Source organism: Pseudopodoces humilis, chromosome 10 (genome assembly GCF_049639895.1).
Source record: "Pseudopodoces humilis isolate 2021_Gansu_Grassland_sample_001 chromosome 10, ASM4963989v1, whole genome shotgun sequence".
Classification (NCBI taxonomy): Eukaryota; Metazoa; Chordata; class Aves; order Passeriformes; family Paridae; genus Pseudopodoces; species Pseudopodoces humilis.
Window position 1 is genome coordinate 1,274,748 of NC_142209.1, and position 15,666 is coordinate 1,290,413.

The window sequence follows — 15,666 nt, forward strand, 5'->3', positions numbered from 1 at the left end:
CTCTGCAGCAGTTCTCATGTTCAGATGGGGAGTATAGAAGTGAGGAATGAGAGAAGGGATTTGGATAGTGCTCTCCAAAAACTCCCATGCACTTAGGATCCATTCAAAGCTGCTTCTGCTGCTTACTGGAGCTGGAAAAAGAGGAAATGTGGCCTTTGGAGAAGACTTCTCGTAGGCTATTGGGCAAGGAGATTATTGTTTGAGCACTTTCTTCAGGAGGCTGGAGAAGCAGTCTGTGTTCCACACGTGTGTGCAGAGCAATTTAGGGCTCTTCAAATTGTAAGGAAACAATTCCTGCCTTTTGAAGCAGAATTTTCCCATTGCTGTCTCCAAACTGAAGGGTCAGTCCTCTGAGTTTCCACCTTGTGAGAGAAGAGCAGGCAGCTGAAAAGGAAGGTAAATAGCTTGATCTTGATGCTCCCGTGGGCTGCTGGTTACAACTTCCATGTAATGGAGGAGGGAAGGAAAAACTTTATCCAAGACCCAAAAATTAACATTTAAAGTGATGAAAGCAGGTTGGACTGGACTATCAGTACTAAGGACACTTGAGACAGGGACCATGTCAGAGACTGATCTCATCTAAAAGAAGGTTGCTTTAGATTTATTGGAGGATCAAATGACACACTTGAGGATCTGCTACTCCAGCTAAAACTCCATACCCATCTCATGCAAAGTTTTGGGGTGTTTATCAGAAGGGGAATGGTAGAAAGGGGTGACAGAGAGGTGAACTCCTTAAAATATAATTTATTTTCTGACTACCTTTCATAAGAAAAAAACAAAAAAGAATGCATCTTAAATTACAGGCATACAGACAAACCCTCTCAGCCCCAGAAATTCATCCTACATGTTGATTAATGATCCAACTACTAGAGCTTTAGCATGAAAAATGGGCTAGGCTTCAACTGAAGATTGCCTGTAGCTAATGATGCAGTGGAATGAACATTTTCATTCCAGCCAAACCATTCCTGTTCCTGTAAAAATAAAGAAATCCTATCTTGGGTTATAAAAAAGACTCGTCCAATTCTGCATACTTCTTGGGTTAAAATAATGCCCTGCATCTTAACAGATGTGTAAATCCAGAGTATGTTACCTGAGGAGTCAGACACTCATGTGATCACACACATGTACACACAGAATGGAAATATCTGAGGTGAGGTCAGGGGTAAGCACAGCCGAGAGTTTCACACCTATGGGCACATGACTGAGTTAGTAGATTTAACATAGCTCCTGTCTCAGGCTCAAAAATGTAAAATGTAATAAAAAAAACCCCACAAGGAAGTGCAGTGGGACAGCATCTGCCCGGTGAGGCGGCTGACACAGGCACGACTTGCCCGGAGATCTCCTTGTGGTTCGGTCCCTGGCGCCATCAGTTGGGCTTGAACTCAAAAGCTGTGGAGGGAGGTAATTAAAAGTGACTCTGCACCACTGCTGCAGCCACTGAGAGAGAGTGGGAAAGGATTCAGGCATTTGCAAGGGAAGGGATGTGTCTCTCCAGCTCTAGTGATTTCCATTATGGAAACACAGCACTTTTAACCTTAATGCCGCTGAAGTCAACTATCAACGTTCTTTACAATTTTGTTTTCATTTCAGCACATGAAATTTAAACTCCAGTTTGGGTAATGTCAACAGCACGTTCTCCCTTAAAACCACAAGGAAGGTGCAGAGTTGAAAAAGCAGCACAAGGTAGAAAGCTGAGAAGTGGAATTCCACACACACAGTGATCGCCACCAGCACGTCCGCTGGCCAGAAGAGTGATTTTCAAGACTGTGGAACTCAGAGAGTGCGTGAGGGAGAGCCAGGAGGTTCAAACCATTCTGCTGGCTGCAGGAACAACTATTAAAAGAAATTAAGAGGAAAGTCAGACCCAAGAAAGAGCACAAGACACTGTGTTCCAACTCTAACCAGCTGAAGGAAAGTTTATATAAAAACAATCACTTCGTTAGTGACTCATAAGGAAAGAATCCTCGAGCTTTCTTCAGGGAAACCCCAGTAAATAACATGTCTAAAAACACATGAAGATGGTGCTGTCTGTTCTGTTACAATATTCAGTCCACATGATAAAGCCTTTGGCAGAAGAACAACCTACTGAGCACAGATCCTTTTGGGAAACCCAAAAACCAGTAAGAACTGCTGTGGCTGCTTGCTAAATCTGTCTCATATTCCAGCTCTTGTGTGACATGTCTAATGCAACCTGGGAGAAAGTGGGAAAAAAAATCCTTTTGTTACAGCTCCTCTGTTGACTACATGCAGGTGCACTCTCAAGATAAATAAATGCCTGGATTTCAATGCATTCTGTGGGTTTAAACTGAAATGTTACATTCAAATATCCTGCCATACCACATCCAAAGACAAGGAGTGGAAAGGTCACTGCATCTCTCTCTGTGGAGCATCTTATCAGACACTCAGCAGGCTGTGCAAAGAGCAGTCCTCTGGCCAAAGAAGGGATGGATGTACTTTGCAATGTAGAATTTCTTTGGCTATGGAGAGGTTTATTCCTTTCATTTTCTTCCTTTTCTCTTTTTTTTTTTTTTTTTGTTTGTTTTAATTAGCATGTTTTTGAAGTGTGTAATGTGTTTTTAAGCATACCTGCCAGCAAAAAACTTTAAATTCAGTAAATTTGTAAAAATATGAGAAATCACAGTGGTTTCCCAATAAATGACCAGATCTTTACACTGTGATGTCTGAACTTGGACTGACTGGGAAATTCCAGGTAGGAATATTAACAGAAACATTCTGTGTCAAGCAGAGATTGTGTTCTGTACCAAAAGCACTTAGTTTTTGCAGATATCCAAGAGGACTGAGTGGGAACCTGGGAGCAACTTAGCAATTTTATCTCATTCTCTGATGAGTTTTTAATCTAAGTGTGAATGTGGACATTTTACTTTGCACTGGAAACCTCCCCTTGCCAAACTTACACCTTTACATACTGAATACAACATATTTTAGTTTATTCTCAGCTCCTATAGAGCCATAGCAGACTCCAGAAATTTTCCAGCATATAGCCAGAAAATCATCAAGAAAAAAGGAGAATGTTGAAAGTTATTCCCAAGGGGCTGAGAAGTTACCATAGCAGAGCAGTGTTTTTACCTAAATGCTCAGCAACAAAAGCAGTAGCATCACCAATATCTGAAGTGTAATTTTCCATTGCCAGTTGGGGTTGAATTTGGAAGGAATGGGGCATTTGTGACAATCTTTCAGGTATTTGTGACTACAGCTTAATGTGCTTGTCCATAGGATGATCCATGTTTTATAAAAAGCTACAAAACATCATTCTAAAGGTCAGTAATGAAGAATAAGCAGCTGCAAATAAGATTATTTATAATTATTATATTAAATATATTAAATATTTTAAATATATATATAAATTTAAATATATCAAATTTAAATATATTAAATTATTAATATATTAAATATATTATTTAACTCCTTTAAAAAGGGAGCATCTTTTAGGTCAAGTAAACCATTCCAACATCCCAAATGGAAGATTCAATTAAAAGGAGAACAGACAAGAAGACTTTGCCTGAAAGAAAACCCCAGCAATGCATGAGAGAGGGACAGGTCACACTGAGAGCCTCACTAGAGAAAATATCTGTATTTAAGTACTCCATTGGAAATTTGAGTTCCCTTGCTTTACTTCTCAAAGACCTGAGAACCTGGCACTCCCAGGGACCCACTGACAATGAAGAGAGAGTGAAGCAGTTCACAGCAAAGAGATCCAGACTTGGAAGGAATAATCATTGATTATTCTAAATACAGACTCCTAAAAATGCAATTCCCCAGTAGGAACCCATCAGAAAAGACCAGAATTTTGATGGGAAAATGTTGATGGTTATATACACTAAAGGAAGCTCATCCAGTGTGCCTGAACAAAGACATTAACCAGGGTCTTGGAAAATACACACACACACACACTCAGTCTTGGGTACACAAAAGGAGGGAGAACTTCATATGCTTGCCTACATCTAGGATACTTCACAAGGATTACTGATTTTTTATCACTTGAACAACTGACCCAACACATTTTTGAGCTATTTTCAGTCTTACTCTAAGCTGAGGTGCTTCCACCATGTAAGGATGGACACTCGAATCAATAAGTGTCAGATTTCAGAGAAGAATTGAAGAGGATCTGGGAAATAATCAGAATGTTAACATTCAGGAACACATAATCATGGAATGATTATATGAAGGTGTTTTATTGAAGAGCTCTGGGTGTCAGGGGTACACATACCCAAATCTGACCCCACTTCATTTTGAGTTGAACATGTTTTTACACTCTATTGTTATATTACTTACATATTAATTATTAAACTTACATTGTTCTATTGTATACATTGATTTTACCCAAGCATGGATTTCTTGTGGTCCCACTCAAACCCCTTAACATAGTTTCTCATGATTCTTTAAAAAATAATTATATCTAATCACATCTAACAATTGTATCATTTATCATATAATGACTACACAGGTGCAGTTTCACGTGATCTTAGCAAGCACAAGGACTAACATTTCCCAGGGCCTACTTTTAACACTTTTCCCAGGGCTTGCCAAGCCTAACTTTCTTTCTAACTCCCCGAATTTTCTATGATTTTAAAATATTTTACAATCAAGAACAGGAGGATCAATCCCCTTTATATTTAAAAGACAGGCAGAAAGAAATTCCTGCATATTTAAAAGATGTTGGAGTGAGGTATTTTTAAAGAACAACTGTCCTTTGCTAGGCAGAACAGTGCCAAACAGGTAGTGTGCCCCAAAAATCCTTTTTCTAGAAGCACTGTAGTGCTAGTGACAAACCTTTAACAAACAACACTGTCCTGCAATAATTCATTGATTTTCTTGTGCCATTCTTGGACTGCCAGGAACTATGTTCTTACTCTCAGTTTGTAAAATGGGATCTTGGTCTGCAACTGCAACTTCTAGACAAGTAGTATCTATTGCCAGTATTAAAACCAGCTGCTGGAAAAGCATCATGCTGGGCCTTACAAAAGAAACTGTACAAAGAAAAGGGAGTTCAATAAAAGAAATGGGACATGGGGTAGAAATCACAGCCCCAGTGAGACAAGGACAGGATTGGTTCTATGAAAGGACAGCTTTATTTTAGCAGAACACCAATCAGACTGCAAAAAGCACTGGAAAAGCCCAAACAGACCCCTAAGTCATGTAACCCTGAGGACAACACACCACTCACAACAGGTGAAGTTCTCTCTCTCTGGAAGTGAGGCCACTGACTTCTCCAAGCCCATCTTCCAGCCTGGCCATGACCCAGACTGGCTGAAATGAAACCATTTCTGAGCACAGCCATTCTCCCACCACACTGAGAGGTACTTTCTGCAGAGCAGGGTGTAACAAAGAGGGAGCTGATATCTTCAAACCATAAAGACAACTGAAGATGAAGTTTCCTAAAGCTAGAGCCTTGATTTTCACCACACCAAAGGTAACACTGGTGGTGTTAAGGACTGCAGACAATGCTGCATTTTGCTCTCATGAGAGAGCCCATCACCCATGTCAAAGCCCTCATCTGAGGAACAGCAAGGAACTCTGCCCACAGAGCTCCTTGGTGCACAGAGCTGACATGAACACATCTCTTGAGCGTTTGCAGCCACATCTTGGGGCACAGGTGATCTGAAAGAGAAGCTGAGCTCTTGGAGGATGCCTGCCCTGTATGCAGCTGCAAAAGCGGATAAAAGCTAAGCTAAGCAGAGCTAAGGCCAGTCCTTAGGAGACCTAAGCACAATCTCACTCACACCACTTCTGAGAATTTGCTGTCTGAATCAGCCAGATAACCTTTAATAACTATAATTTAGAATATGGTACAGCAGTTGTTTCCAGACCGTGGTCATGAACAACTACATATTTGTACACAGTGCCAGCAAAACACAGCTAGGGACAGCTGGCCTGTGACTGCAAAGGCTTCTGTTCACTACAAGAAGGTTCCTGCTTCTACTGGAAGAATATCTAGATCTGAAAATGAAACAGTATTAAACCAAAGTACAACTGAACACAAAATTACATTGCACAAGATTAATTTTTCTCGTGGACTTTATCTACCATGCTTCACGTTAATTTCTTTATTTGATTTCCATAAATGCCCTTAGGTTTGCTGCCACCCAGTTTATACACCCCAATTGTTGAACAGATCAAAATAACACTGTGCAGCAAATGCAACCAGAAAGTTTGAATATCTGCTGCTAAAGGGTCTGATAACACTGTGTGTTACAGCTCTTGGTAATTTTGTACCCACCCACCAATGAGCTTATACCTACCTCAAAGATGAGATGTGTTATCTGAATTCAGCAGCACATGCAATGGTACATAATTCTTCCTTTTAATTATAAGTAACTTTTTAATTTTAAATTAAATGAATTAAATTAATTAAATTTTCTTTTAATTACAAATTACTTTTTTTCTAAAGAAGAGGAATTGTTGAGGTTGAGTTTCAAAGAGAAGAATATAAAGGAAACAGAGTGAGATCACTTGTTTCTCTGCTGCAGGAAGGGGGGCTTCAGGAACAAAGGTATAAAAGTCACCAAAAATCTGCATTGATCAGACACCTCAACATGTCCACAGAGAGCTCTTCCAAGTGAAATCACCATTCTCCAAAACTGGAACACTTGAGATATCAAGTGTCACACACCAAACAGAGAAGAACAGGGATGACATCAGTCAAAGGCCACAGTGGAGCTGGGAATCAGGAGCTGAGGAGTGCCCAGAGATCAGAGCACATCATGGAAGGAGAGTTTGTAACTGAAGAGTGCAGCTCCAGGATGGAGGATTTTTACACCCATAATATGGGCCTTGATTCTGAGTCTGCCTGATAAACCTGTAGGTAGAGAAGGTTAAAGAAATCCAGGATGATCTGTATGTCAGAGTAGGCATTGTGTATCTTCATTTAGTCAGGGAAACGTTCAGTTTCTCCTCATCATCTTGTTTTCCCTTCTAGATGAGAAAAAAAGGAGTATCTGGCTGTTCACCAGCTGCCCTCCACCCTCCTGTCCAATGATGACATTTCCTGTTACACTGTACATGCTATGGAAGAGTGAGCCTGGTGACATTTTTGGCAGGAAAAAAAAGAAAAGTTTCACATTTTTATTTATTCCTAATTACTATCCAGCTTTTGTGCAATTACTGACTTGGAAGACAAGGAGGGTATTTTAGGATTGTCCCAAAACCTTGTGATAGTCGTGTGTTCCTCCTTAGGGGTGATCCCATATGCTAAAGGAGCAACCTGCTCCTTTATAATAATTGGAATAATACAATTATTCCAAGAGCTGGGGCCACAGGGACTCCAGCTGCAGGTGTCAGCCTGGGCTCCAAAGGACCTTTGTGGCTGAGATTGGTGCAGCAGAGCCCAGCAGCACCTTCCTCTCCTCCAGCCAACTTTCAGTGCTCATTGACCAGGTCTGGGAAAGCACCCGAAGAGTTTGGCCACTCTCACTGCCTTCCCCAGGGCAAACCTCACTGAGTGTTCACAGTGGGGCTAACATTCATGCTCCATGACCTGAAACTTCACAGCCAGAGAGCTTTCACCTTTCTGCAGAGCTTCATGAAAATCCCTCATCAGAGTGGAAGTGGTGCAAAAACTAGCTGCCCCATAAAAAATGAAGAATTTAAAAATATTTTCAGTATGCAGATGCCTTGCCAAAAGCACAGTAAAGAGCCCACCGTGAATACATAACAGAAATAAAAAATGTTTGCTCATTTCTAAATTTCCTGGAGTTTGCTTAATGTCAGCAGCCCCAGTTAAGAGCAGGAACATAAAACCCTGTGACAGCCACTGAACCCCCGACCTCGAGCAGCAGCTTTGCCGAGACTGGGTTTGGAATCATTCAGAACATCAGCCTGCATCTTGTTACACTCACTGCAACTGATGCAATCCTGTGAATCTCTGCACCACTGGACATTTTTAACTCTCTGGGGACAGGAGTTATTTTACTCTTATAGGAATATCAGCCAGGGCTGCTCTGTTTCTTCAGGAACATTTGGGGAACAAGGTTTCATCTAGTTTTTGTTCAAAGTAGTAAATATTTAGGAGAAGCAGAAGATAGCTTTCATCTGAAACATGTTTTTACATCCTTGGAGCAGCGAGGCAGTGAGAAAAGGACTGGAGAACAGCCTGCCATTTCCTTTCCTCCCTGGTTTTTGGGCTGCTTTTGACCCAGCGTGTGTGCGCATGCACTCTCACCCCCTCGGGCTGCTCTTTTACACCGGGGCTTCCTTGTAAAATCCAACTCATCTGTTCGAAGCAATGACTGAAACACTGTCTATAAAATTATGGCATTTTTCCACTTGAAAAAAAAAATAAATTAACACTTCATTTAAAAGTTATTTTTAAACCTAGTTGGCTTGAAGCCACCTTTAGTCACAACTGAAATGAATTCTTCTTTTCCTAGAATTCAATGCCTTCCTTTTTTAAAATATACTGGTTTAAAAAAAGTGAACTCAGTAAAAATGCAGAGTTACACTTCTGACTACACTGTTTTGCCCTCTGACATATCAGCAGTTTGCTTTTCAACAAAGCCAAAAAAGTCTTTCATTTTTCTTCTTTAGGGACTTATCCCGAGCAGGGACTTGAGCAGTCCCAGAGCAGACACTCACCTCCAGCCTGACTCTGGCCGGGGCACTTGCAGAGCATCATCACAGCCAGGAACAGAGTTATGTCTGGAAGGGAACTGAAACCCCTTCAGAAACATGGCCAGACTTGAAAAGAAAGCACCAGAGCTTTATTCCAGTGTGAGACACCTCCTGCTTCTGGCACTGCACCTGCATTTACATGGAAGAGCCAAGCACGAAACACATCAACGGGGAGCACTGTTGTCGTATACACAGGGAGAATGAGGACCCTGACTTCACTGTGTTCCCATTTTCCAGGACTGTCTCAAGAGACAGGAAGACATCTGGACTCCTTAATGAAGTAGCTGATCTGGAATTTGGGTTTAGTAAAACTAACTCCCCTTTAAATGAAATAAAAATTTAAAGAAAAAAATCAGGAGAGAAAAGAAAGTATTTAATTTAAGCCATTAATATGTCACCAAAAAGTATTTGAAGGACCAACAGGCAAACTGAGCTGACAGCAAGAGTATTTCCCTTCTCTTTTCAGGGGGATTCTGCTTTTCCTAAGAGAAAATTCAAACTAAATTACACTGGTTTTATATTCAGTGACTGTTTGCATGTGCAGCATTATCACAACTCAACTGAGATGTGAATATGGAGCTTATAGTCTTCAGTTCTACACAATCTCTGAAAGGGTATCAGCAAGCATGGAATGCAAAATAATTAGAAGGCAAAAAATTTGTAGTCATTATCTGTAAAAAGTAATTTAAAGAGATTTTGGTTTTCCAAGTTTAAGTTTCTCAAGTCTGAGCTCAGCATTTAAGCGTTTGATACTTTGAATCAAGTAGAAATTATTGGCTAACTCAGGGCTTAATAGTGACAAAGGAAAGGTGACTTTTAAAATTAAACAGTGGCACTTTAAGGTTTTGAGATTTTTCTGTTGCTGCTGTTTTATTGCTTGAGTGCCCAGGGATTCAGAAACAAAATTTCCTAAGGACCCAGCATCTACCTACTCTTTTCACCTAACCATGTTAGAAGACCATGGAGATGGACTCTGAGGGAATGCTTTAGTTTTTGATATTGTTTCAAACAGCAGTGTCTGGAGGGCTGTTTCAAGAGGATTTGGGTTTTTTTAAATGGAAAGATGCACAAGGGTAAGCAGCAAATCCACAGTGGTGGGTTAAGACAGTCAGACTCTGCACAACTGGACAATTCTGCACTCATTCCCCACGCGAGGCTGTGGAGCTCAGTGTTAATATTAACAAAATGCAGCTTGCCAACATGTGCTTGCTGAATGAGGTAGGTCTCCATTACCTCATTCTACACGACCCTTTTACAGATTTTATCCAACAAAGCTTCTGAAGATATATTTATCTTTAACCATGTGAGAAATCTCACTTACAGTAATGATTGTGCAACAATAAAAAGTAAAAATAAAAATGGTTAGCAGACCGCTGACGATTATAAACCCTCTTCACTTCCCTTCCTCCCCCTTTTTTCTTACAGACTCATTACTCCAATGTTTATTTTTACTTTTGGAAGTCCAAGAGTGCAAAGCTAAAGGCAGAGGTATAAAAGCAGCCACAGTCTGAAGGGATGGGTGAGTACAGGATCTTGACATGTGAGCATAGGACAGGATCCAGTGGATGAGCAGCACACTGGGCAGCACAGGAGGAGGGTTACAGCTCTTGTAGCAACCCAGGAAAGCTCTGCCAGGACAGTAAGGAAGGATTATGAAGCTCTTCAGCATAAAGTTGCATTAGAAGTTTTAAGACACTGTCATGAATCACAACCTGCCATTCCTATCTCCTCCCTGACCTCTTCTCAGGAACTCTCTGGTCACCTCTCAGGTTTACCCATGTCATTTTCCCACTCCACTAGGTAGAGAAATCTCAATACTGTGGGGTTTGAGCCTCTGCAGGCAGCTGCAGGCTGGTTCTATCTGTCCAACTGGGATAACAGGATCTCCAGACTACCACAGGAATGATCTGTGTGAAGGAGAAGGGGGAAGACCTAAATGTAAGATCCTTACAAGGAACTGGGTCAAAGAGAAAGATCAGGATGGTTTCCTGGAGATTTCTTTTGGAGTTATCTTCTGGCTGGCAACCCAGGCCAGATGGAGGATGTTTCTGAGCCTACAGCAAGAGCTGCCCTTGGCTCAGAGTGAAGGAAGAGTTAAGAACTCCCAGATCCTCACATCTCACAGGCTTCTCCTCTCCCTGCTCATGGATATCCTGCTGAAATCTGTCTGGTGCTGACCTCCCTGGGGTGCCCCACAGCTCAGCTCTGGAGAACAGAGCTGGTCCATGCAGCTCCTGACATCCAGACTCACTTTGTGCCAGCCCCAAGAGCTCAGTGGTGTCCCACCTATCCCCATTTCCCTTAACAGAGCATCCACAGTCTCTGAGATCAGAGCAGCATCCACTGCAGCAGCAAAGCCTTAAGCCAGCGTGTCGTAAAGAAACATTATAAACACTACCTTGACATTTTAGTGTACACAGTTAACATTTACATTTCACACCACCTCCTCTGTAAAGCCCCTCTCTCCATGCCATCAATACACCAATTCTCTTAACCCCTCCCCACCCAACACTAAGAGCACCTTTTCTCAGGCAGGCCAACAAAACAGAATATCTTTGGTGCTTCTGAGCCCAGCCACTGTGGAGACAGGAGTGGTCAAAAAATGGTCAAAAACCACAAAAATTAGAAACAGACAAAATTCCCTAATCTTCAAAACCTTTAAAACCCACCTGGGTCTTTCCCAAATACCCCAGAAAGCTTCCAGCTCACAAAGAGATGCTACAGACAATATTCTAAGGCTACTTTCAATGTTTGCCATGAAGCATCTTTTTGATGCTGCAGATTCATCTTCCTCAGGTTAAATATACCAAAACAGGAAGGAGGGGAGGAAAAAAGTCACAAAAGCTGTATAACTCCTTTCTGAGTTATGACAAACTCTCTCTGCATCTTATTCCAAAGCGTGAGATGTGCAATTTCCATTCTTAAGCTCAGTAAAAACGGCATTAAAAAGCACTAACCCTGGGAACTGCATGATTATTCATTTATCAGATCAACATCAGCAAAACTGTCTTTTTATGTGCTGCTTACTTTCAAAAAAAAAACCCCTACCACGCATATTTCAGTTCTCCCTCTCCACACCCCACACCCTTCTGCTGCTGTCCAGCTGGAACACATCAAGGGTCTAGAAGCCAAGTCAAATGTTGACCCCACCCTCCTCCATCCATTTTAAGGCACCTTCAAAGCCAGTACACTGATCTAGTTCAGCTTAGCCAACAACGCCAGCAAATCTGTTATTTAAGACTTTAGTGCTGGGTTTTTATAACTGCCCATTAATACAAGCTTTGATGTATGGTCAAAAAACCCAGCTGTAATGAGTTTCATCAGACTGTAGTAACCTTTTCTCAGAAGGTCTTTATTACTATACCTTCATAATCTTTGGGCCCAATACTTTTATAGTATCATTCTTGCTGAACCTCCTTAAAAACAGCTCAGCAACACTTAACACTCTTTCCCCAAAATTAAAACAAAGAGCCAGTAACAGTTTTTCTTGAAGACACTTGTGCACCCACATTTTTAATCACATTTTGCTGTTAAGAGCGTGCAGGCAATAGCTGTGAGAACTGAAAGACAAACTAATTTTCATTACAAAGTCCTTCAGACAGGATACAAAAGGATTTTGTAAAAGGACAAACTTACTTTGTTGCTCCCCTTTGCAGGATGCAGCACGAAAGAAAAGAGGGGGGAAAAAAAGAAATATTAGTTACATTTATTTTACATGCATTCAGCCTAGCTTGAACAGTTCTGGAAATGGCTCAAACCAAATGAGGAACTGACTCAGGGAACATTCACTGAATCCTGTAGTCAGACAGCTTCCAGGGGAACACAGGGCATTCACAAAGCACTGAAATGTTCAGCAGAGCTGTTTTCCTCACTACACAAACATTCTGATCCTGCTTTTGCTTCCTTCAGTGGAAATAAGGAGCAGCTCCTGGGAAGTTGGTGGATACAAATAAAAGGGAGAAGAAAACGAGGCCTGAAGTGATCTAGGGATGGGAGGGCAGCTAGAGGGATTTTCAGTGCTGGTAACACTGAACTTCAGAACACAAAGCAACCCCCTAAACATCTCTGAGCCTTCCACAACAGCCATTCCCTGCAACTTGCCAGCCAATGGAAAGTTTCAAGATTCAAAGCATTTTAAAAAGCAAATGCTGAATTTTTAGATTAATAAAAGGAGATGGCCTTGGGAGGGGGGAGAAGGAATGGGCGGTCCTAACAAGGTAAAATGTGCAGAGCAAGTTACGACAAACATCTGGGCTATTATTTTGGTTTAATTGTGAGTTTTGCCATGAACTGGCAACAACAGTGTATAAAATACAGTGGGAAGCCAGCCAAAATAAACACCAGCCTACACCAGTTGAGAAATCAAGTCTGGGAAGGTTAGTCACATCGTTGTAGTCATTTTTGAACAAAAAAAGGAGAGTTTTGGATGCATGGGTCCAGAAAGGCAGCAGTAAAGTCAGCTGGTAAATGGATATCCCATTTCAAAGTGAATTGGCCACAGGATGATTTATATCAAGCAAGCTGACTTGCATATGGGTTGGAAAAATCAAAACACTGATTCATTGCTATCTGGGTGGCTGTCACAGCCCATGGCCTGACAAAGGCAAATGGATTGCGGGAAGGAGGTGACTTGGAAAACTGCAAAGAATTCGGATCAGAGGAAATTTATGGGACAGTGAATATGGGAACATTCACTCTGTGCATCCCCATGGACAGAGGGACAGGGAAGACAAGCAAAATGAAGCAAGGAAACGGAGGAAGGGGGTCATTTATGGCCTTTAAAATATTAATGAGATTTGCTTAGGCAAAAAGAAAGGTTATAAATCTAAAACCTTGGATTTTAGCTTACAGGTTTAAATGAGCAGCAGAGACTCCATGTTAGTGGCAGCAAGTACCGAGCCCCATTATCACTGTAATCAAACAATTGTATGTAGCACTACTAAAAAAAAAAAATCAACAGAAAAATGAATATTCTTTGTTGAGAATTTGTCCTTGGTGAGAATTCAGAACACATCTCTTTAATCGCTGCCAGATTCCTACTTTTCTTTTAGTTTTCATTTCTAAACAGCAATTCAACTGCTGGTGCCAAAGTCTTGGATGCTCAGAGTTCCCAGCTGTGCCTCACAGGTAACAGAGAGTGAGAAGTTTGGTCCAGGAAGGGGCTAAGGCACCTCTTTGCCTTTTTAATGCTGGGATCACAAAGTTGGGGGGAAGCACCAAAGTAAACCCAAGTTGCTGCCATTTCCTGGCAGTCCCTCCTACTTAAAAACATGGTCTCTGAATCTTTGAAGGAGAACAGAAGAATGTGGGGTCTGTCTAAAGTTATTTTATATTGTCAGAGGAAGGTGTGAAAGAAGGAGCATGCACAGGATTTTCATTAAATGCTTTCATTTTTATCTAGGATCTACTGGGTTTTCTAAGGTACCTTCTAAGGCCTTGGAGATTTTGCTTAGCAGAATTCAAAACTCTGAACAGCAAACTCACATCTGATCCTCTGGTCATTTAGGAATAAAGTTTTGGAGGCCTAGAGTAGCATGGAGCATCTTTCCTGAACAGCTTACAAAACTACTGGGCGAATTTCAGACTACAGGCATTTGGAACAATAATATTTACTCTTTTTATAATGTAAAGATAATTCCAGCTCAAAGGAGAACTGTATTTTGAGTCTCTTCTACTTCTTTCAAGGAAGTCTCTCATCTTGCATCTAAGACTCCTTTGACAGACCAACTTTAAACAAAACCAAGAATTCTTTGTAAACATATTTTGAATACCAAGTATTTTTAGGGGGAAGGGAGAGACAGGAAGACAGAAGAGAAGTTCAGAAATCCAACCAGTCTGTCTTGTTTAAGGATAAAGTACCAGATACACCAATAAGATAAAACCATCACAGAATACAAAATTAAACCAGAGGCAGCAACAGGTTTTTGTGAAATCATCATTAAAATCTAAGCAAGAAAAAACCAAGGCAATACAGTATATTGGTCCAAGTAATTAATTAGGTAACCCCTCATAACAAATCCTTGTTAAGTGGCTTTTGATATTCTTAGGATCTACTGGAACAGGCAACAAGGTGAGTGAAAAGTCACCAACACTGTTTTACTTTTTAAAGTCTCAGATACCTGGTAGGTTTCCCGCTAAATGCATATTTACACTATTCTCTAAAAAAATCTGCATCATTACCATCATCACTGTTTATTTCTATAATAACTGGAAAATCCAGCAGTACAAGAATTTCTTCTTTATCTTTTTATGGTGGTCTTGAAACTTTGTATGAAGAGAAGAAGCTGAAGCCTGTTTGCATGAATCTCCTGGAGGAGATGCAGACAGAACTGCACTGAGAGCCACGCAGGCATCACAACCATAAAGGAAGAAAAAGATGAAGAGAGAAGACAGCACAAGACCCTGGACTCGAGGAACCTGGCCTTCCCATGGAAAACAATCAGGGAGAAGAGCAAATTCATCAGAATCTTCGTTTCTCAGAGCAGATTTTCCACCGAAGGCATCCGTCACTCCCTGCAGAAAGGTGAGCTGTGCATTGCAGAAACTTTCAAAGTTCAAATGTTTCAAACTTTCAAAGCTTCAAATGCCAGGTATTTCTGCTAGTCAGCCTTCTCTTTGGATACATCTCCTCAAACCTTCACTTGAAGTAAAATATCAAGATATCTAGATCCAAAAAATAGTAAATAATAGCTGGACGTATTCTGTTTCCCAACTTTCTGTCATTTCTAGTAAATTATTAGAGGCTTTTTTATTGTATCCTGTTCCATTTGCTCCACATGATGATTAGCTGAGTAAAACTGCCTTTGGAAAGGTTTAGCATGTGTTTCAAACCCAAAAAATGATGCAGTGAATAAGTAAAATAAATATACACGATTGCCTGGAATGCTTCTGTCAGTTCTGTAATACAGAATAAACTCTTCAAAGAACATCTTTACCTTAGAAAACATTAACAGAAACAACGAGGCTCAGGAAACCCCAAATTGCTCAATGCTTTTACTACACAGATGCAATGAGAAACATGTTGGAAGGTTTGATTTG

At 40.9% G+C, this 15,666-nt stretch overlaps 1 protein-coding gene across 3 annotated transcripts in view; it reads right to left on the bottom strand.

Annotated features, from left to right (window-relative positions):
• DNM3 (dynamin 3) overlaps positions 1-15,666 on the bottom strand; it is a 169,390-nt gene that overhangs the window by 39,123 nt on the left and 114,601 nt on the right. The window lies entirely within an intron of this gene.